The sequence below is a fragment of the Protopterus annectens genome, chromosome 5.part0, assembly GCF_019279795.1.
Source record: "Protopterus annectens isolate FY-2018-M chromosome 5.part0, PAN1.0, whole genome shotgun sequence".
Lineage (NCBI taxonomy): Eukaryota > Metazoa > Chordata > Ceratodontiformes > Protopteridae > Protopterus > Protopterus annectens.
Window position 1 is genome coordinate 837,265,489 of NC_056735.1, and position 25,332 is coordinate 837,290,820.

The window sequence follows — 25,332 nt, forward strand, 5'->3', positions numbered from 1 at the left end:
ACTTGCTCAAAAGCACACAGTGGGTAACTGGAAGTAGAAGAAAGAATCAAACTAACCTATAGGAATTAGCATACTTCATCATTTTCTGATAAATCATTAAAGGTTAAAAGTTACTGAGGTTTACAGTCAGCCAGTAATGCTAGTCTTTAAAATTCCATTCTTTGTGTGGTCCAAGAAGACTGCTGTTTATTTTTTTTTTTTTTTTTACTTTTTTAGTGAATTAGAATAGTCTGACTCTTAGCTGTCTTCAGCTGCAGAACATTTCTGATTTTCCCTCATATTTATGCCCTTTCCTTCCTTAACTTATTTTTTCTGATAAATTTCTGAGGATTACTGCCAGTCAGTAATGACATTCTTTGCAGTTTTGTAGTATAACTCATACCCAAACAACATTTATTGTTCTGTTAACGTTTTAAGTGATTTGGAGTTGCCCAGCAGTTAAAGCTGTACAATATTAATGCAGAGGTCCCCATAGTCAAAAGTATAGGGTTTAAACACTTTCACCTCCATTTGTCTGCTATGTGACTTTGAGCAAAATTTAATCGTTAGTCATATCTATGAGTGTGTTTGTAGAAATACTTGGTTCCTGCACAGACTGCATCCATTTATTCCACTCATAACTTATGAATTGCATATTGGGTTAATGCTGCTGTTGTTTCCTTTGTTAGGGGAGTGGGGTTTTAATCCACCCCCTTCCTTTTTACATCAATCTGTACCTGGTGCAGAAGGTTAAGGCTGTGACCTGTGGAACAGGATTTGATCCTTTCAGCCCTCATTTGTCTACTGTGTGTAACCTTTTCAGTCACTTAACCAGTGCTTTGGGGCAAATGGAAATTTGGGGTAGGCCCCTAAATGGTCCCTTAGAATGCAAGCCTAGTAACTACCTATAATCCAGAGTAGTTATGGTGTAAAGGAAGGAAATTGATTGTATTAGAGAGGAACATTATTGTATGAGCCATGTTCTTTGAGTGTGATCCTTGGTATCCTTGTTTTGTTAAATGTTGACAGAGTGTATTATTTAGCTGTGAATAAATAGGACAGCAGGAAAGTCTCGAGTTTAATTTTAATATTTTAACTATGAATACATATTTAATTTAGCTTTTTTTTTTAAGACATGCAGGCACTGTTTTTGGGGTTTAACAATTTCTATAGCACTACATTTGGATAAGTAAGACTATGAGCTGTTAAATACCTGATTCCCTCAGCCTTCATTTGTTTTCTGTATACCTCTGACAAAGTTACTTCACCAGATAACACTCTTTGGCTGCTTCTGAAAAGGGCTACTTGTATCTAGTGGGCTGTCCCAGGATGTTACAAATGCATTACACATTAGTCTTTTGAATTCCTGCACCTTTCACATAGTCTCTAATTAATACTTCACTATATGGTATTTGAGTATAAATTCCAACATGTCTCTTCTAGTTTAATGGGTTGCTAGAAGCATTTTCACTAAATGCAAATTTCAAGGAAAGAGGAGCTCAAATTTCTTATTCTTAGTCTGTTTTCAGAGTATTTTATTTAAAAAATGACTGACAGTGATTTTGCTGTAAAATTTGAAGTAAAACATTTAAATGAAATTTATATCTCTGTGAAAATTGTAAAAGTAAAGGAGAAAATAGTATATACACTCACATGCTTGAACACTGTCTTATGGTAATTGGGGAGAGACTGATAAGTAATGGGATACTAGTATTGCTATCAGGGTCTAACTTATTACTCTGCATAGGTCCCCTTGTATCCATGATCTAGCTCTATCGAGTCTGGAAGAGTACGCTGCAACAATACTGCATTATGAACCATTCAGGTAAATCAGGCTTCTACTGAGTGACATCAGAGGGAATGGCTATTCTTGATGACAGTCAAAACATGGGGAGGTCAAAAATAAGATGTAATTATTCTGCAAGCATTTAACCACCCTGAAAAAAATGTGTTGCAATATTTCTGATTTTAATATGAGCTGTGGGTTGCTGAACAAAAGCTGCTGCAGCATTTATGTTGCCTTTAATTGCTTTGCATTATTCATGACAGAAAAGGATGAATTAACTCATTCTTCTTCTGGCTTTTCCTGGTTAGGGGTCGCCACAACAGATCACCTGTCTGCTCATGATAGGCAGTGGAGTTTTACGGTGCCAAGTTGCCAACCCGGCACCCAACTTTCCACAGAAGGCATGCACACGCACTCACACCTAGGGCCAATTTAGAGTGCCCAATCCACCTACAGCATGTCTTTGGGATGTGGGAGGAAACCCACGCAACCACAGTGAGGACATGCAAACTCTGCACAGAAGGCACCCCAGCTGAGGATCGAACCAGAGAACCTCTTGCTGTGAGGCGGCAATGCTAACCAATGCACCACTGCAGCCACCCAATGCACTAACTCATTAATAGGCATGAATTGTGTAATATAATGTAAGTATCTTGCATGTTAGTAATATATTTTTGCAGCACCTTCTTGCATTCTCTAGCAACTGCAAAGGGGTTGATATTTGTCAGGTCATATAGTCTGCATTATGTGGAGTGATGATCAGAACTATCTGATCTTTAACACCCAATAAGCAGTCACTGTTGCATAATACTGTGATAGTCTTTCAAAATGATTGGATTGTAAAGGATTTCTGCATTTAGTTAGAAACTATTACTCTGCCTGGCAGTTAACACAGAAGTGTTAAAAAGTCATTAATGAACTGCTTCCTGTGTCAGTGCTGGAGGGTTTGAATTTTTTCTCCTTCGGTTTCCTACTTTGTGACCTTGAGCAAGTTACTTAACCAGACGGTGCTTTAGAGTAATTGCAAATTTGGGCTAGACTCCTTAGTCACCTTCGGACTGGCATGCCTAGCAAATAACTATTTGTGGTTATTTTTTGCCCGCAATTCCCTGTTCCATAGCTGATCTAGTTTGGAAATATTATGGGAGTATTTAATGACATTTGATTACCAGGGAAGTCTGACTAACTGGTAAGTGCCCATTTTCAGAGGTGGCCCAGACAGAAACTCTCCAAAGTATTACAAAAACATTTTAAGAACAAAAATTTTACAAACTGCAAAAATAATACACAAAACACCTACAGTTTAAATAATTATACCAAATTAGACATAAGGTGAAGAGATTGGTTAAAAACAGATACAAAGTGTATGATAATAATTTAATAGTTATAGAAATATTAACCAGTTTAGAGAAAGTAAAGGTAAGTTAGTATAATATGAACATGAATTGCAATGTGAAGTGAGAAGAAAAAAACAGTATTATGACACACTTAGAGTTGGGGCTAGAAACTGGTTGAAATTTTGAAGTGAACAACGAAGGGGGAATAAGGAGGTGCAAAGGATATATAGGTACTTGTTCATATTTAGGGATATAGTGTATCTTGGGGTTGAGTAAGAACACACATTTTGGCTAGTAAGTCTTTCAGAATGGCTTTAAAGACTGGAGATGGGGATTACTGATCTGTTAGGTATAGATAAAGAGTTCCAGACCTTAGCAACATGGTATGAAAATAAACCATGCCCAGCAGATTTGATAGGTTTCTGGACATAGAAAAGGTTTTGGACATTGGATCATAATGGCCAAGTGTTGTGTAGAATGATATTTAGTGCTGGGCAAGCAAATGGATGCTTGATAATTTTAAAGGTTGTAAAAAGCTTTGTTAGCTATGTTATTTGATGGGTAATTCTAACCAATTTAGGCTTTTTAGTGCTATACAGTGGTGGGATCAGAACAGGATATTTGCTTCAAATTTAGCAGCTTTATTATATCATTTTTTTAAGTTTTTCTTTTTGTGATGCCTGGAAGTACAACATCTGACTGTCTCAGTGATTATTTCCTAATCTATACAATCAGACCTCTCAGACATCCATTTAAACAACATGTTTTTATAACAGCACACAACCTTTCCAAGTTTAACCCAGAAATGTTCTTGCTGTAAAAGAATTCAGTACAACTTTCCTGAATATACAAAATAGCCTTGAACTTCCTAGAAGGAAGAGACCATCGACATCTGTGCAGTGACAGAGACCTGGTTCAAAGCTCCAGAGAGCACCCCTGTTACCAAGCTATAATTCATACCACACCTTTCGGCCACCTAACCCAGAACGAAGCACTAAAGGTGGAAGTGTGTCCATATTCATTAAGGATATCCACACCTCCAGGCTAGTTGCACAGCATAATGCATCCGAGATTATCCAAGTGCAACTAACTCTGGGCAAGACCGCAATCCAAATTTTAGCTTGCTACAGACCCCCCACCATGCCCCAGGATTCCCACTCCTCATTTCTTGATACACTTGGAAGTATTAGGGTACAACCCAACACCATAATATTGGGTGATTTCAACTACCCACCATTAACTAGGAAATCTACTCATGTACCAACTCTTTTCCATAACGTTTTCTGGAATTCATATATTCCAATGCCTTGGATCAACTTATTCACACCCCCACCAGGGGCAGCAATATCCTAGACCTGGTCATTACCAACATGGGCAACCGGTGTTCCACACCAGAGGTCAATTCCTCGTTGGTCAGATCCAACCACAAGTTAATCACCCTAGATATCCACATCCCGCCCCCACCCCCAGTTAGGAAACCACTGTAAAAAACTTCTCCAAAGCCAACTTCACACTTCTTAAGATAGAAGTGGCAAACTTCATGACACCCATGCAGACGGACAATAAAGGTACGACTGCTGAATCCTACACAAATGCACTTTATAAGTACTTACATGAGTGCATGGATCATGCTATCCCTAATTGAACCAAGATGCTATCCTCCAAGAAAAGGAAGCCAATCTGGTGTTCCTCTGCCATAAACAAACTCTACAACTGAAGAAAGAAACTGTTGCAAAAAAGAGTAAAATCCCATGACTGGAGCAACTCCCTGGTCAACCGCAGTAAGAAACCGAGATCCCTCATAAAATACTCCAAAGCTAGTTAGGAAAACAAAATTGCCACTGACGCTAAAGACAACAACAAAGCATTCTATAGCTATGTCAAGAATCTCAATGGCATCACTCAGATCTGCTCTGAGTTACAGCACAATGGCACTAAATATACAGAACCAACTGATATTGCCAACATCCTGGCAGATAGGTTCAGTGCTAACTTTACACCTTCTCACCCCCTAGAGGGCCTATTTCTATACCAGAAGAATGCAAAGTTCTTGTAATTATGGCTGCACAGATAAAAAAACACACTCTCCAAAGCCAAGAACACAGCATCCATGGGACCTGACAATATCCCAGGCTGCATTCTACATGAACTGCAGAATGAACTGGCACCCTACCTAAGTACCATGTTCAATCATAGCCTCATCTCAAGCTTTGTGCCCACTGAATGGTGCACCATGACAGTTATCCCACTCTACAAAGGGGGGAGCCATGACAGACCCCGGGAACTACCACCCCATTAGCCTGACGAGCTTGGTCTGCAAGACCATGGAATGTATCATAACGGAACTCATAAACAAAGACATTGATAATCTTTAAACTCTGGACCCTACCCAGTTTGGGTTTGTAAAAGGAAGATCATGTCTTCTAAACCTGATTGACTTCTTTGAAGCAGTCACCAAAGCCATAGATGAGAGTAAGGTGGTTCACACAGCTTATCTAGATCTTGCCAAGGCTTTCAACACCATCCCCCACTCTGGAATTATAGACAAGCTCACTAAACTAGGTATAAGTCCTTATGTCACAAGATGGGTTGCCAACTGGCTCATGAACAGAACCCACACTGTGAAAGTAGCAGACTCAAAATCCGATTTCAGATCAGTGATAAGTGAAGTACCACAGGGTTCAGTCCTGGGTCCTCTCCTGTTTGGTATCTACTTTTCTGAAGTACAGGCCAACACAGAAGGTCTTTGGCTAACAAAGTTTGCAGATGACTGCAAACTAGGAGCCCTAATCGAAACTCCTAATGATGTGTACATACTACAAAAGGGCCTCACTGAGACAGATGTCTGGTGTCAAAGCCATGGCCTGAAGCTCAGTGCCAAAAAGTGTATTGTCATCCACTTTGGTAAAAACTCTGTACCCATGAACTACCACATAAGTGGTAGTCTACTTAATGCTGGAAGTGTGATAAGAGACCTTGGGACACAGGTAGACAGTAGTCTCTCCTTTGATAATGACATTGCCACAGTGGTCAGGAAATCCTTCTACGTGGCTCACCTCATCACAAAAGGTTTCTCATCCAGAAAAAAAAGAGGTCATTGTTCCCCTCTACTCATCACTCATTAGACCCATTATAGAGTACAATGGCCCTTTTGGTATGTACCTCACAAGACATCTACAACAACTGGAAAGGCCACAGAAATACCTCAGATTATTGGCCTCAAACAGATGCCCTATGCAGATGGTCTCAAAAAATTCCAGCTTTACTCGGTTGCATATCGCCTACTCAGAGGCGATCTCTGCCTAACATACAAAGCTATGTCAAACCCAAAGCTTTTGGACATGCTCAACTTAAAGAAATCCCAATCCCTCCGAGCTACACGCTCTAGGGACATAGACCTTGTCACCACAATAAACAGAACATGCTGGAGGGATAGATTCCTATCCCAGAGACTTCCCATACTTTGGAACAGACTACCTATGTCAAACAGAGCTCCTCATTAGCACTCTTCAAGAAAAATCTTGATTATTGGATGGGAAATAGGAAATTCACCTCAGGGATCACTTCTGTGGCTCTGCTCGACAGGGGCACAGGAAAATCATTTTCTAGGGTGGCGAAAGCCAGGGTACCTTTTTGGATAGGCTTATATAGGCCCTAGGGCTAATAGCCTAGTACTTACCTATTAACCTATGAACCAAAAGCAAATAATGCAATTTGGCTGTCCAAAAATAGTAGACTTCTAGTGTAGAATAGAACAATCATGGAAAGAATGGCAAAATTGTAAAACACCACAATATCTTGAAATCTTCAGAATGCATCACAATCACACTAAAAAGCAAACTCATTATGACAAATAACTATACTATAATAACTTCAAGAATAATAATACACACAACCCTAAATAAATTCTGGACAGCCATTAAAGAAATCTTGCATCCCAGTCATAAACTCTCCCCTAACCCCTCTTCCAATAACTCATCCCTCAGAATTGAAATACAGTTCAAGTCTTGTTTGATAGACAGTATAACATCTCTAGCAAGGGATTCCCCAACATCTAATCCTAATCCTGCCCAACAGACACATATCACCACACCCACTTTCACCTTCAAACCTGTGTCTACATCCTATATAAAACAGATGATGGCTTTCCAATTGAATACCTTAACATAGAAGCCGATAACATTGCCTACCCTGTCTCAGTCCTTATAAATAGGTCAATCCAGGAATCCCACATTCTATCTCTCTGACAAAAAGTCACACATTATCCCTCTGCACAATGGAGGAAATTCAAGAAATTACTAACTTTAGGCCAAATGCAATCTTATCCCCCTCTCCAAAATACTTGAAAATTGCATTGTAAATTATCCCATGCACAAAAACATTTCCATCCTTCCCATAGTACTAACACTGCACAATTAGTGATAATGGCAAACTAGTCTCCTCCTTTTTTTACACGTCTAAAGCTTTTGACACAGTTTGTCAAATTAAGTTCCTACTTCAAATGTCCTCATTAGGTTTTATTGCAATGTGAAGTGAGAAGACAAAAACAGTATTATGGCACGCTTAGAGTTGGGGTGAGAAACTGGTTGAAGTTTTGAAGTATATAAAGAAGGGGGAATAAGGAGTTGTAATGGATATATAGGTATTTGTTCATATTTAGGGATATAGTGTATCTTGGGGTTGAGTAAGAACACAGATTGTGGCTAGTAAGTCTTTCAGAACGGCTTTAAAAGACTGGAGATGGAGGTTACTGATCTTCCAGGTACAGATAAGGAGTTCCAGACCTTAGCAACATGGTATGAATATAAACCATGCCCAGCAGATTTGATAGGTTTCTGGACAAAGAAAAGGTTTTGGTCATTGGATCATAATGGCCAAGTGGAAACATAGTTCTGTAGAATATTTAGTGCTGGACAAGCAGATGGATGATGGGTAATTTTAAACATTACAAAAAGCTATGTTAGCTACATTATTTGATGGGGTAGTTCTAACCAGTTTAGGCTTTTTAGTGCTATGTAGTGGTGGGATGAGAATAGCATATTTGCTTCAAATTTAGCAGCTTTATTATAGCATTTTTTAAGTTTTGCTTTTGTGATGCCTGGAGGTACAATATCTGACTGTCTCAGTGATTATTTCTCAATCTATACAATCAGACTTCTCAGACATCCACTTAAACAACATGTTTTTATAACACCACACAACCTTTCTAAGTTTAACCCAGAAATGTCCATTACTAGCCTATTATATTTTAACTGGAACTTCCCTAAAATATTACCCTTGGATGTTGCTGTAAAAGAATTCAGTACAACTTTCCTGAATATACAAAATAGCCTTGAACTTCCTAGAAGGAAGAGACTAAAAGCAATTCATGCAATTTAGCTATCCAAAAATAGTAGAATTTTAATGCAGAATAGAGAAAAATCATGGAAAGAATGGCAAAATTTTAAAACACCACAATATCTTAAAATCTCCAGAATGCTTCACAATCTCACTAAAAATCAAACTCATTAAGGTAAAGAACTATACTATAATAACTTCAAGGATAATAATACACACAACCCTAAAAAAATTCTGGACATCCATTAAAGAAATCTTACATCCCAGCCATAAACTCTCCCCTAACCCCTCTCCCAATAACACATTGCTCAGAATTGAAATACAGTTCAACTCTTGTTTGATAGATGGTATAACATCTCTAACAAAGGATTCCCCAACATCTAATCCTATCCCTGCCCAGCAGACACATATCACCACATCCACTTTCACCTTCAAACCTGTGCCCACATCCTATATAAAACAAATGATGGCTTTCCAAGTGAATACCTTAAAATGGAAGCGGATAACATTGCCTACCCTGTCTCAATCCTTATAACTAGGTCAATCCAGGAATCCCACATTCTATCTCTTGGACAAAAAGTCACACATTATCCTTCTGCACAATGAAGGAAATTCAAGAGAAATTACTAACTTTAGGCCTATAGCAATCTTATCCCCTCTCCAAAATACTTGAAAATTGCATCGCAAACTATCCCATACACAAAAAATTTCCATCCTTCCCATAGTACTAACACTGCAAAATTAGAAACAATGGCAAACTAGTCTCCTCCTTTTTTAGACTTGTCTAAAGCTTTTGACACAGTTTGTCAAAGTAAGCTTCTTCTTCAAATGTCCTCATTAGGTTTCTCTCAGCCCGCCCTTCTATGGTTGAAAAGCTACCTATCCAGTAGGTATCAGTGAGTAAAATGGCACTCCACCCTTTCTCCATACCTCCCAGTCACCACCAGTGTACCTCAAGGCTCTATCCTAGGTCCCCTGCTCTTTAACATTCTCACCAGCACCCTACACACGTGCACACAACAGGCCTCCCTAGTACAGTAAACAGATGACTCCACACTCATTTTCACATCTGACAACATGACACACCCAAAAAATTGCTCACAAAGCTTTAACACCAAGTGAAATATGTCTAACTCACAAGTCATGCTCAACTCTAAAAAAAAAAAAAAAGCTAGTACTTTTCCCCCAAATTCCTCTCCATGAAAATTTACAAAATGTAAAGTCCTTTCTCTTGAAAATACAAACACTGAATCCACATTTCATAGCAAATTATCAGGGATGATAGTGGATGATAATCTTAAATTTGACTTGCATATACAAAATTGCATAAAAAATTATCAAAAAATAGGGTTGTTTATAGAGTCAAAAACCTTCTCACAAAAGCAACTAAAGCTACACTTGCCATTATGTTTCTCCTTCCCATAATTTTTTATGGCGCTTCCATCCTTACAAACCTTCAGGCATCACAAAAATCAAAACTTGAACAATGCTATAACAAAGTTGCTAAAATTGCAGCAAACACTCCATTCAAAAACCACCACTGTATAGCACTAAAAAGCAAAATTGGTTAGAATTACCCCACCAGCTAACATATACACAGCTTATTACCACTTATAAAATTATCCAGAATCCATCTGCTTCTCCAGAACTTATTAACATTTTACACAAATACTGTATGATCCTAGTCGGTTATTACTATTCAATGACCAAAACTCCTGTATGTCCACAAACCTATGAAATCAGCATTGCCTGTACTTGTAATGTTGCTGAGGCCTGTAATTCCTTATCTCTATCCAATAAGGTCAATACCCTCCATCCCCTACTTCAAAACCATTCTGAAAGACTTCCTATCCAAAAACAAGCTCTGTTCTTGCTCAACACCAGGATAAACTATATCCCTAAATGTGAGTAAATACCTACTCACATCCCCTTACTCTCCATTCTTCACTCACTTCCTTACTTCTACCAATTTATCTCCCCTGTCTTTCTCTCTAAATGTAGCATACGCCTCTTTTTCTATCACTTTATATTGCAATTCCTGTTTGTATTAAACTAACTTACCTTTAATTTCTCTATAAACTGGTTACAATTTCTTTATCTATTAAATCATTGTCATATAACTTGTATCTATTCTCAACCAATATTTTCATATTATATCTAATTTGGTATAATAATTTAAACTGTATTTGTTTTTGAATTATTTTTAAAGACTATAAAATTATTGTTCTTTAAATGTCTTGTAATATTTTGGAACTTTTCTACCCAGACCACTGCTGAAAATGGACTCCTACCTATTCGGACTTGCCTGGTAATCAAATGTCAATAAATAAATAGTAATGATGGTACTGCCATAAAGTGAAAGAGATAAGTAATGACAAGTATAGTTTTAGTAGTGTTGGTAAGAAAGTTTTTTGCTTTACAAAGCATTGCTAGTTTTTGGTGATTTTTATGCCATTTTGTAGATGCAGGTTGAATTTAAAGTTATCATCCACTATCACCCCTAATAATTTGCTATGAGAAGTGACTTCAGTGGTTGTATTATTAAGATACAGTATTTTAAATTTAGTTTTTTCATGACAGCAGGATTATGGGAAAAATACTTTTTTATGAGCATCAGTTGTGTTACAATGCCATGTTTCAGTGGCTGTTATTGCTTCTTGAGTATGTTTTGAAGATTGTCTAGGTTGTCTAATGTTCATATGAGTGTGGCCCCATCTGTGTATTGTATTAGGGAAGCCTTTTGTGTGGACATTTGGAGGGTGTTGGTGAGAATGTTAAATAAAAGTGGACCAAGGGTAGAGCCTTGTGGTACACTGTTGGTGACTCATCAACATACCAGTTTTTTAATGCAACATTGGCCACTTATTCTTCAAGGGCAGCTGGCACTGCATTTACAGACAAAGAACTGAAATGCAAATTTGTTTGCAATAGCAACATCTGTATTAGCAACTGTTCTCTTTAATGCATAATTTTTGAATGACTTTTACTTCCCAATAGAATGTGTGTATTAACTTGACGTATGTTATCATAAGATTTTCTTATGCTGTCATCATAAATACTCTTCTTTTTAAACTATGTTGTACATGATTGAAGCTTATGGTGCCATGCTAATGATATTTATATAATTTAGTGCAGCTCATCCAAAGATACCAATAAAGCACACATGTAATTTATTTCTTCATAACAATAAGAAGTGTACAAACAATAAAGTGCCTATAACTGCTGATGGGTAGGGGCTGTCTGTCAATAAAAGTAACGTATAGTCTTATCATCTGGTCATTCAGGGGCTGTCTGTCAATCAAAGTAATGTATACTCTTATCATCTGGTCATTTTTTAAACAGGCTTTGTAGGGCTAATGTGCATGTGTGTGTGAATTAAGTTTGAATACTGGCTTTGTAGGGCTAGTGTGCAAGTGTGTGTGAATTAAGTTTGAATAGTTTTGCTACTGTGTGTTTGTGTGAAAGAAATTTGAAATATGTTACTTCGGTTATTATTATTATTATTATTATTATTATTATTATTATTATTTTGTCACAGACATCTGAAAAATATGCATTTATCAATGTAACTATAATTCTTGGGTTTGGAGATGTGTGGATAAAAATGACTGAACCTGCTGAGCTAATAAAGTTAAAAGTCATTAGTCTGTCTTTGTAGGATTTGTATGAATGTGTGTATAGCAGATATGAATACTTTACTGTGCCCATTTTATCACAATCAAACTCATCATGTGTATGCAGTCAATAGTGACCACAAATGATGAGTATGAATGTTATGAGAATATAATGACAGCAGTATGAGTGGCCTCTTATGGCTGAAATGATACGCAAATGTTATTTTTATTAGTATTATTGGCTAACATATTTGTTTCACTGCTTACTGGAAAAATGTTCAAAACTACAAATTTAAAATACACTCTAACAAATATTTCTGTATTAAACAAGAAATAGAATTTAAAACAATTTAAAACAACAAGGAAAATTAATCCAAAGGAAGATATGCATTTATGCATGATCCTAAAAATGTGTGGGGAGCCCATGGTTTGAAAATAGCATGGGGCCCAAGATACACTTAATCTGCCACAGCTTGAATTAACCTTTATGAAGCTCCTTTGATGGGAAAATAGATAAAGGTGCTTTTCTAAGTTTTACAGAAAGGAAAAAGTAGCAAAAAATTTTTTGTATGGTGGTAGTCACCAAATGTTTTGTATGGTGGTAGTCACCATCGAGTTGAAGACAATACCACCTAAATTATTTCTGAGTGTTTTTGAGAGCAAACAGGAATTCTATCAAGAAGGCTTTCTTGTAGATTGTAAAAAATGTGGCTTAGCAGTCATTTTTGGAAATAACCATTTGGAAAGCTATGGTTATGGTCAGACGTAGACTGTTACAAAGGTGACTGTATATTTTTAATTGTATAAGTGATGAAAACAGAAAGAAGGATTTTAAATTACCTATATATCCTCTCTTTTTTGTTTAAAAATGTTTATTGATTTGACATATAGACAACAAATATATATATATATATATATATATATATATATATATATATATATATATATATATATATGTATATGAAGAAATTCAATATCACATACTGTTAGACAATGTTGGAAATATATTAAACCATAAGAGTAATCCAATGTAGTTAACAAATCAAAAATCATGGTATTCCAATAGCAACATTTCAAGGTTGTCCCAACCAGATGTCTTAATATGATTTACAGTCCTTATTCTTATCAATTTTTTTCAGTTTTAAATAACGTTGTTAAATTCAGAATTTTTTTTGAATATAGGAATTGTGTTTATCAATTTTTTTGTAATCATTTTGCTAGCTACTGCAAGGATACTCTAAAATATTTTTTGTTGTTTAGATTTTACAGATAAAGGATGTAGAGCATTCATTAGTATTAATCCAAAAAGCAATAACAAAGTTCACAGCGATGCAAATACCTCTCAAAAACCTCCAAGAACAAATAAATAAATCCAAATAATCAGGCAGAGAGGCAACCAGGTCATAAAAATGATAGAGTTCGTTCACAGAATAAAATATCCAAGATGCAGGCAGGAAAAAATAAAACGGATTTTAATTCATGCACACACAGTAAGCGCTTTCACAAAAGCTTCATCAGACCGTTAAGATTCAAACAAACTAATTAACCTAATATATATAAACATGATGTAATCCCTCTCAAGAATCAATTAACCTATTAAAGGAACACTGTTGCTAAAGGTTTATAATAGACACTATTCAGCAATAATACTACTTTAAAATAGTCATCATAACGAGATAGCAACAACTAAAATGATTGTTCCTTAAATTCTCATCATTTAAATAATTCAATCGTAAAGTGCAAATAACATAATAGTAATTTGCAACTATATACTATGTAATGAAAACCTCATATAAAAAAACCATGAAGCGCTATCCTTTAACAGTTACAAAATTCATCCAAATAGCGTACTGTCATCAACGTGCTAATTAAAAGCTGTATAGATATATATATATATATATATATATATATATATATATAAAACATATAATATAAAATATATATACAAAAAAATCAAATAAAAAATGAGCATACATATATTACCTTTAAAACCAATTAAACAAATGAATAAGGACATACAAAACCATCTATATACTGATGATTCAAAACGCATATACGTCCCTAACATACACAAATATACATTAATATAGGCTCAATATACTTCCATAAAAATTGCTTGCTCATAAATGAATCTTTGAAGATGCTGAATTTCAGCATTTGCCACATTCGACGAGATGGCGTAGCTATGGGCACATCTTGTGCCAATAGTTACGCCAATATGTTTTTGGCTGAGTGGGAGGAGGAGGTCCTCTTTATGCACACTTTACATCTAAAGTTTGTACATTTCTATCAACGCTTTGTCGATGACGTCTTTCTTGTTTGGGAGGGTGGTTTAGAGCAATTAATGACTTATATTTCGGCTATCAACAATATGACCCCATATTTAAAATTTACTTCCACATATTCCTATAATAGGATTGACTATCTAGATGTGTTCGTAGAGAGGGTGATGAGAGATCAAGTAAACACTGGTGTCCAAAGGAAGACTTGTTACAGAAATTCTTTGTTGCATAGATCAAGTATGCATCCTTCATATGTATTTGAAAATATTATTAAAGGTCAAAGTATGAGAATTTCAAGGCTTAATGCCTCTGAACAGGGATTCAAAAAGGAAATTTGTCAATTTAAAGACAGATTAATTCAGTGAGGATATGCAGAAAAAGAAATCAGAAAAGGGCTACTGGATATGGAGAATATAAGATGCAACAGGGCACAACCTTATTTTTCTGCTGATAATCATATTGTTCCTATCAAACAGCATCAGAGTGAGCTTGTAAGGGTTCCGCTTTTTTATACTAATGATAGGAAATTATTTACGGACATCATAAATAAACATTGGCGCATTCTTACTAGTAGTGATGATATAAAATTAATAGTGGGGGAACAACCCAAATTTCAATACAAGAACAAACCTAATTTAAAGAAGCTTCTATGTTATTCGAACAATTACTCCTTGCTTCATACAAGTACAGGTACTAGTCCATGCTGGAAGTGTAGTTATTGTGCATACATAGCTACGGATAGCTTCTTTATACATCCTAATAATGGAAACATATTTCATTTTTGTATTTCAGCTACCTGTTATACTGAAAACATAGTATATTTGGCGGTTTGCCAGGAGTGTGCAGCATTCTATGTTGGGAAAACTAACCGAATGCTTCGCACAAGGATCAGGGAACATCTTTATGCTATACGAATTGGCTATACTATGAATGCTTTAGCGAAACATGCTAAGACTGAGGGCCCCCACCATACCTTTAAATTTATGGTTATAGATCATATCCATCCAACGATTAGACAAGGGGACATTCATAACAATACTGAATGTAGAGAAGTGAATTGGATACTACGGTTACGAGCTGATAAGGGTAAGGGGCTTAATGATAGAGTGTCTATAAAACCCACACTTAAAGCCAGACATTTAAGAACTAAGTAATAACAATACTATATACATTGTTAATAGATCTATATTTAGGGTGAAAGTTATACATTTTAGTATGTGCGCTCTTATATAAACTTCCACTGAATATGTATTAATTTGGAAGAATTTTTCAGGTTTATGATATATATGTGCATATGGACTATTAGATATTTATTTTGAAGTTATGATGTCCTTAGATGTAGTATAGTATAATTATCAGATTATTTAGGCATCTCTTCTCAAGATATGAAGTATATATATATAACTTGATCTAATTCATATTTACATATAAGAGCATTTATAGCTGTATGCTTTGTATATATATTTTATATATTTAATATATATTTTTCATATTTTTTATATTTACTCATTATGTATTTAACTTTATAGTTAGGTAATAAGTATAAATGTAGTAAACAAGATTCTATTTATTAATATAATTTGAATTCTTTTAGTGTAGTTATATTAAGTTTGTATGAATGTATAAATATAATAATTTAGTATAGATATATATGCAAACCATATTAGTATTATAGAGTTGGTTTAATACATTCTAATGAAATTTAGTGTGGTTTTAAAGCTGTAATGGCTATTATACTAATGTTTTTTAGGTATTGAATAACTTGATCTTTTACGTGCTTAATTTCTAATAGCACGTAGTTAACAATAGGTTACATTGGTATAATTTATAACATAGACGATGAATGCAGCAAATGCTGAAATTCAGCATCTTCAAAGATTCATTTATGAGCAAGCAATTTTTATGGAAGTATATTGAGCCTATATTAATGTATATTTGTATATGTTAGGGACGTATATGCGTTTTGAATCATCAGTATTTAGATGGTTTGGTATGTCCTTATTTATTTGTTTAATTGGTTTTAAAGGTAATATATGTATGCTCATTTTTTATTTGATTTTTTTGTATATATATATATATATTCTATATTATATGTTTTATATATATATATATATATATATATATATATATATATATATATATACAGCTTTTAATTAGCACGTTGATGACAGTACGCTATTTGGATGAATTTCGTAACTGTTAAAGGATAGCGCTTCATGGTTTTTTTATATGAGGTTTTCATTACATAGTATATAGTTGCAAATTACTATTATGTTATTTGCACTTTACGATTGAATTATTTAAATGATGAGAATTTAAGGAACAATCATTTTAGTTGTTGCTATCTCGTTATGATGACTATTTTAAAGTAGTGTTATTACTGAATAGTGTCTATTATAAACCTTTAGCAACAGTGTTCCTTTAATAGGTTAATTGATTCTTGAGAGGGATTACATCATGTTTATATATATTAGGTTAATTAGTTTGTTTGAATCTTAACGGTCTGATGAAGCTTTTGTGAAAGCGCTTACTGTGTGTGCACGAATTAAAATCCGTTTTATTTTTTCATGCCTGCATCTTGGATATTTTATTCTGTGAACAAACTCTATCATTTTTATGCCCTGGTTGCCTCTCTGCCTGATTATTTGGATGTATTCATTAGTATTATTTGCTTAAAGAACAATTATCAAACTATAATCTTTTAAAATGACTTATCTCTTCCTCATAAACATTTAATTTCTCACAATCCATAAACATATGTGCCCAATCAGCTTTTACATCCTCATTGCATCTCCAGCAAACAGAAGAAGTCACTTTACTAAATTTGGAAATTTTATACGGAGTAACAAACACTCTCTATACATATTTCCACATAAAATAAGTTCCAGTATAGACTTGAAGATGTTTGACTGACTTAAGTAGCACAGTTTTACTCTTAACATGAATTGACTCACATAATCCAGTGTTATCTAATAATTTCCAAAACATTACATCAAAGTTAGTATTATTAATTATAATTAACTTATCTAACTTGGACAGATTTCCTTTGTAGGTTATTTACCTTCAGTAATAGCAAGCATATACTCATATAAAGGGGAATAGTGTTCTGCTCCTTTTCAGCTCATATTACCTAAACATTCATCTGATTTCTTCTAATGGATAATATTAGTTGATTAACAGATTCATAACCTTTCATTAAATATTCTGATGACTTAGCTTTCCTTTTTTTTCAAAGCAATCAAACCATAAACTAACCCATTCCTTTTTAATATAGTCATTTCAACTGTGTTCTGAGTTTCCACAAATCTAGAGGTGCATGCAATGGAAAAGCACCAGAATTTCCATTTTAAAAGTAATGAGATTTTATAAACATAGTTCTTAATTGTTTTACTATTGATTTCATATATGACGATTCCAAGGATTGAAATACATTTTCTACTAAAGTATGTTTTATTAGCCAAAGGAAGGGATTGTTATATACTTCTAATTCATCATGTTTGATAAACCTATATGAATTTAATATAATCTGCTTCTGAATGGTTTTCCATAGGGTGAGTCTAGCCAGAGTATAATAGAGTTAATAATTGCAGCAATGGAATAAGATTCTGTATCAGGAAATCTAATACCACCAAACTCTCAAAGTCTAATATGTTTTTTATAAGCAGTTCTCAGCTTTTTACGATACAGTAAGAACAAACTTAATATTTTTTCCATTTTCTTTAATAGGTTTATCAGCTATTAAGGTTACTGAATGTAATATATAGATAATTTTAGGTAATCTAATCATTTCAATAAGAAATATCCCATCTTCAAAAGTAAAAAAAAAAATACTCATTCAATTTTTTTAATATGAAGTAATACTTTTTTCAAAATTATGATTAATAATCTTACTCACATCTTGATACATTTTTTTCCTAAATATTTAAATTCTTGCCTTTCCCAGTTGTATTATATTTATCTTTTTAACTTAATATATAGTAGATGATTCATCACTTTGGTTTCAGTATTATTATTATTATTATTAGTATTAGTATTAGTATTATATTAATAATAATAATAATAATAATAATAATAATAATAATAATAATAATAATAATAATAATACATTTTAATAATGGTATTTATTGAAACTTGCCAGTGTCCTCATTTATTTCTTTGAATAAGTAGTTTAGATCTCATATAGTTAGCAAAACATCATCTGCAAAAGCTGTATTTTAGATTGACAGTGCTTATTAATTGAAAAAATGGTCTTGAGAAGCAAGCTTAGTACTTGTGAAAGCACTTACCATTTTTGTTTGCCTCTCAGTTTTCAAGTTTTAATAAATTTACTTTATATATCCTGGCTGTATGTTTAGGATTATTTGCTTTTTTGGGATATTTGAATTTATTAATTGAAAAAAAACATTATCATTGCTTCTTATACTATTAGCTAAGGGTTCAATGACTAATGTAAATAATAGAGGAGACAAGGAACATCCTTGTTTTGTACCTCAGTTTAAGGTAAACCCTTGAGAAATGCAAATCCAATTTTTTTAATTTATATTTTAGAATCTTTATATTAATTTCTTAATATTCCAACAAGTTGCTCTGGAAATGCAAATGCTTCCAAAGTTTTAAATAAATATTTCAAATCCACTAAATCAAAAGTTCTTTCATCATCTAAATTAATTTCAGCCATTTTTTGTTCAATCCATCTGCTAAATCTAAGATTATTACCCTTTTCATAGTATCATAAGTTAATCTATTAGGTATAAATCCTGTTTGATCTTTATTAATTGGTCTACTATTTCTCTTAATTTTATGGTGAAAGTGGAAGTAAATATTGTATCATCTACATTTAATAATGAAATAGATCTATATGATGAAACTAACTTTTTATCCTTTCCTTTTAAGCAAACGTGAAACTACAGAAAATTTCCAAGACAGAAGAATTATTTTACTTTTCTGGATTATCCTGACAACGTCAGTCAGTAATGCTAATACAGTTAATGGAAGCAGATTATATAATTCTGTACTTAAACCATCTAACCCTGAAGCTTAGCCATGTTAACCTTTTTTTAAAAATCTTTAGCTTTAATTAGGTTAATAGGTTTATTTCACAGTGAAATCTGCCAATCAATAAGTTTATTAATAATGCTCCTCTTTAAATACTTATCAAATTTGCTATCATTAAAATTGATCTTTTCATTTTTATTAAGATCCTCATAGACTTTTTAAAGGTATTAAGCATTTCCTGTATATCCAAAGAAACCTTATTAGTATGAGTATTTCTAATATTGTTGAGTTATGCTTTTTGCTGAGCATCTTACTTCTATTAGCTAATTTGTGCAGATTTTTGGAGTCATTGCATAACTTTGTAATTTTATTTTTTTCAAGAGCTATCTCAACTTTATGTGTTAAAAATCATTTGATATTTTTTCATTCATTTTTAAAATAATTATAGTATAATCTAATATATTTGTTGTTCAAACCTTAGTTTATGCATGGCATCTTGTAATTCTAATAACTCTTTGCTCCAGTTTTTCATTTTATTACTAGACCATCTTCCCATTCTATCCTTAATATGCATTTTAAGGCATCCCATAATATGACTTTATTAACCTGGCCATTGTCATTTAAGGATAGAAAATTCTGTATTTTTTCATTAAGGTAGCTCTTGAATTCTTTTAATTTCATCTTATATACTGGAATTCTGTAAATAATTTGAAATTTCCTTAAATCCATTGATATATTTCTACTAAATGCATTATGATCAGAAAGGGATCAAGGAACAGTTTTAAAATAATTTAACTTTTTAAGCAGATTCATTGAAGCATAAATCCTGTTAATATGAGTTTGTATCCCATGTACATAAGAATAATGGGTGAAAATAATGAGTTATCTTCTACTTTTATGACTAAATAATTTACATTATTATTGTTAATCCATTTATTTATGCTTTAGCTGATGCTAGAATTTTAGCTTTCTTTTGCTCACTTGTATTTTCCATGCTATATAAACAGTTAAAATCTCTAGCTAAAATTAAACTACCATTCTGGTGACTTTGTAATAAATTTAAGTGATCTTTAACCACTCTTGCACTCATTCCAGGGATCCAGTAAAAAATTAGCTAGATTATAGAGTTTGCTGTTTTACTTAATTACTACAAATGTGTACATTCTTTTAGGAACATTAATAAATTCCGTAACACTAGGCATTACAGTATATTTTTTTCCATAGTGTAGCAGTTTCTCTCCATTTTTTACTAAAAAAAGCAGATGATAAAACTTTGTAGCCTACATTACTAGGCATTATATATCTTTATCTACCAAATGGGCCTCTTGCAACACTATAGTGTCCTCAATATTTTTTTTAAAAATACTTCACGAATGATTTCCTTTTGTTGCCATTATTTAATCCAGTTGCATTAGCAGATAGTAGATTAAAACTATCCATACTTTGGATTTGAGATAGATTTTGTTTACTAAGCTTGATACTATGTGTATCCTACAGAGCAGCAGTGTTCATTCAGAACATTATTTCAGAATATTACATCAGAAAAGTCTCAAACAACTTCAAACTGTCCAAGATACTAGTTTAAAAGACATTTTCCAGTTAACAACAATGTACTTCACCATCTCCAAAACAGACAACAGACTTTCAAGTTTCCAGTGTCACGTCACACAGCCAAAAAACAAGTAAAGCTAAAATAAGCTACAAAAAGCAACTTCAAATCATAAAGTTATGTGGGCATTCATTTTTGTTATGTATTTTCTAGCTAAATAAGACAATAAAGCTCAGAAAAGTTTAAATACATCAGTAAATGTAAATTTTTATAAATATGTCAAACAATATGTCTACAGTAAAAGCACCAGTTAATGTGTGGTTTAAAGTTAAAAACTGGGTAAACCAGTCTAAAAAAATGTGTTCCAGAAATGTTCTTTTAAATTTCAAGGTTATTAGTTCAAGAAAGTCTTTCAATATTCAAAAGGGTTAAATCTCAGAAGCAGTCTGTGATGGATTCTCAGAATGAATACGCTTCTATCAGTATGGTTTCAGACTTGCCATAAATTCTTCAGACTTCAGAAATCAGTATAAATGCTGTATCACATGTAATTCAAGATAGAGAGTTAAGTCACAGTATTGCAGCTACAGACATAAATAAAGTCAGTGTTCATAACATGCAGGTTTCTGGGCAAAACACAAAGGAAACATTTGTAATGTCTCCAAGTTCACGTTATTTCAAATATAGATGTTCAGAATGTAATAAATTCTAGTTTATTGTTTTCAGAAGCCAGTGCAAATATTGCATTGTGGGGGGGGGGGGGTAAGAAAGATTGAAGTGTGGATTTTAATCAGTTTGATAAAGTAAACACAAGCATAAATGAAATACAGACTTCAGGACAAAGAGGAAATACATGCCTTACCTCAAGACAATATTATGTCCAGTGTTTCAGGGCAAAATAAAGAAGAAATGTATACGATAACTCATGTCAGTGTTGTTGCTAGTTCTATAAAAAATGATTTTCAGCTTTATTTATCTGTCATTGTTTAAGGTTGAAAGAAATGACATTTCATTGTTTACAGAAAAGAAATTATAGAATACTATACTGATTAATGCAGACACATCAATTTCAGTTAAAAATTGGCCTCTACCAGAAGACATAGGTGCAGTTTTGTCAATATTTAAAGGGTCAAAGATTAAAGCACTAAACAGTTCTAAGTGTAATAGCTTCATACTAGGTATGGACATGTCATCACAGTAATATGTTGTTTTACACTTTAGTAACAATATTTTATGGAAAAATAAAAATGCTACAGAATATATGGAAGTGCACACAGGTGACACTTGTAAGGATTTGTATGCAGTAGATTCTGCCAATGTAAAGTATTTGAAAAGTTTGGTTTCAACAGGAACATGCATATTTATGGGTTAAAGATAAAATAAATTCCAGTTCAGCTTCCATGCTGAAGTGTAGGGGTCAAGTTACCACATTTATAGGAACAGTATCTTAAAGCTAAGACATACTGGGAGTGGCCAGTAAGAAAAAAGGTAACAGTACTCATTTACCATTCTGGATGCAAATGGTGTGTAGGGTATACCAGAAATGACAGTCAAGTTTATTTGTAGATTAAAGGGTTTACAGATTCAGGTCTGGCAAATTAATTTTTCTATTGGTGTTTTCTTTAGAAGACATTGTTAAGACCTTTGAGTTATGGTAGTAAAGTGTTGCAATGCACAAATAATATCTTGATACAGACAGAGACAGATGCTTTGCTAGTTTACAGAATGTAAAATGTAAAGGTAATGCTACATTTTAAAAGTGACAGTACAGTCAAATGTTCAGATCCCATGCAAGAAAACAGTGCATCATAAAATGTGTCATTAAAGGTACAGGTTCAAATCTCATGTTAAAGAAACTTCACATACTTGTATAAAGGACAGACAAGTAAAGTTACAGAATCTGAGCAGTTCAGCTCTAGTAATAAATGTGTATATGTAAACAGTTCAAGATTGTCTATATTTCATGTAGAAATTGCAGTTTAGCAAACACACCAGAGGCACAGATGTATATAACAGAGTTATCAGCTTACAGGCCAGCTCAGTGAGCTGAATTAAAGATGATATGTCTGCAATAAAACAACATGGTAAATATTAGTTTAATATTATTAGTGACAGTTTTATGTTGTAACAGTTCTTACTATTTATCCAAGAAAACTGTAGACAGTAATGATAAATCCTTGTAGCATTAAGTGATACTGAAAGAATTAAATGATGTCAGCTAAAGGAATGGCTATGTTAAGACAGTGGGAAAGACTTGCACACTGAAGAGTAAATTATGACCTGAGGGTCACACAGTAAACATAGAAAGTTCCACAGTTAAGATAACTTTATAGAGGTGCAGAAATACAAAAAATGTTAAAATATTAATACAGTATCAGATTACTACTTTAGTTTCATTTCAGGTTATGACAGGGAAAACATTGCCACTGAGGTTTCCATTTGATTTAATAATGAATTTCTGTTTCACTGTAGTACATTATCAGTTCAGTTGCAGACTTACATGAATGTATTTATTAGTAACATTGGTCTAGTTTACTATAGTACAATATCAGTTTGCTTACAGACTTACACCATACAGCATACATTTATTTCATGCAAAAAAATGCAAATAAAGGCAGGACAACAAGCAGTGCTATTGGTGTATAACTGTTAACAGAACAACCTGTACATTTGAGTACAAACACATTCTGTTTGTATGTTACATGGCTTGTAAATCAAGGCTAAAGAGGCATGTAGAAACTTGCAGGGTTTCAGTATTATTAGAAGATACTTCAGACACAATCAGTTAAGTTAGTTTGTTTGGACTGATATGCAGAATTTTTTTGCAGTACAGATGCTCTAGTATGAGTGCAGAAGTCAGGTCAAATATCCAGAATTCCAGAATATTAGTGATATTCAGGAGGAAAGGAATATCAGCAGTGTTACCCAGCTTTCCAGAATTTTCAAGAATTTCTACATACTGTTTCAGTTTCTCAGTGATGTTATTAGAGATATTATTAACATCTACCTTCACTGTACATAATAAAGCATTTTTAACCAAACTACTGTGTGCAGACTTTATTCTGAAATGTACAGGAAGGCTTGGTGCATAAAGGAGAGACTGGCACCTGTTCAGCAGAGTTCTGGGTACTTAACAAGTAAGACATTCATTCCAGTCTCATTCCACTTTATTCCAGTTATATCTAGCACACTCCAGTATCTTACAGTCATATCAATTATTTCAAATATGTTATATCTATCCACCAAATTTATGTTGTTATGTATAAAACTCTAATGTATACCTCTAACTCTATCTTAGTTTTCTGTATTATTTTGAATTATTTCCTTTATACTCTATAGACTGCTAAAACTCCTAAGTAATAAAAACAGAAACAAATACACAACCATAACTATACATATTACTAATAAAGCATAACCATCCATGGATAGCAAAGTTCCTAATTTGCATACCAAATGGAAAAACTACCAAACTATCTTACCAATCAAAACCCAGAATTTTATCAAAAACAAACCAAAAGCTACCATAACTTACAAATAATTGATGTAATACTGTATATGAGTTGATATGATGCATATCTATTTATATAACGTTAATGCAATTATCTATTAAATACTTCCAAACTATCTGATTATGTAACCATTGTTGTATTCATATCTTATAAATATAAAAGCAATGTAGAGTGAGACATTAAGAGATGATTTAATCTGTAATACTTTCAACATGGCAAGGAATCTAGGCTTATCAAGCTATTATATAAAACGAAAGCTAACATATTTATACATTTATCTTGCTGAATAATGTACACATATTTAAAAATTCTAGCAACAGCTCTAAATTATTTTTAAAAGTAAAAGTGACTTCACCTAAAATTTGCATATAAGCCTTAGTATAAATATCAGAACATCTAAAATTCCTTTTACTCATTAAATGAATTCATAAAACCATATGTATTACTAAGTCTGGTGTAATTATCTTGCTGTTCAACAGGATCAGAGTATACATGCAGCTTATAATGCACTTAAATGTTTCATAATACTCGTTTCAAATCAAATTCTCCTTTCCCAATCCCAAACATCTTAGAAAATGCACACTAATAGCTATCAGAAATGAAAGAACTGACCCAACAATAAAGTACACAAATTTCAGCTCTGACTTGTAAAATGAATTATTTCAGATAGTCTTAATAGATCCAGTGATGTAAGATATGTAAAAAACTTCAGAATATGTCCTTATCCCCAGGATCGTGCTGCTCGCCAAAGAAATACATTTAATGTTCTAATTTTCGCTGAATATGTCTTTCACTATTTTTGTACAGCACTCTTTATGTGTCGATGTACTTGTATTCACTTTTTAGAGCTTTTGGCTTTATAATATAGACCCATATTTAATGAATTTCTTCTCTATAAGAAGTTTACGATCTAATTATATTATCTTCACTCTTTTGTCCACTGA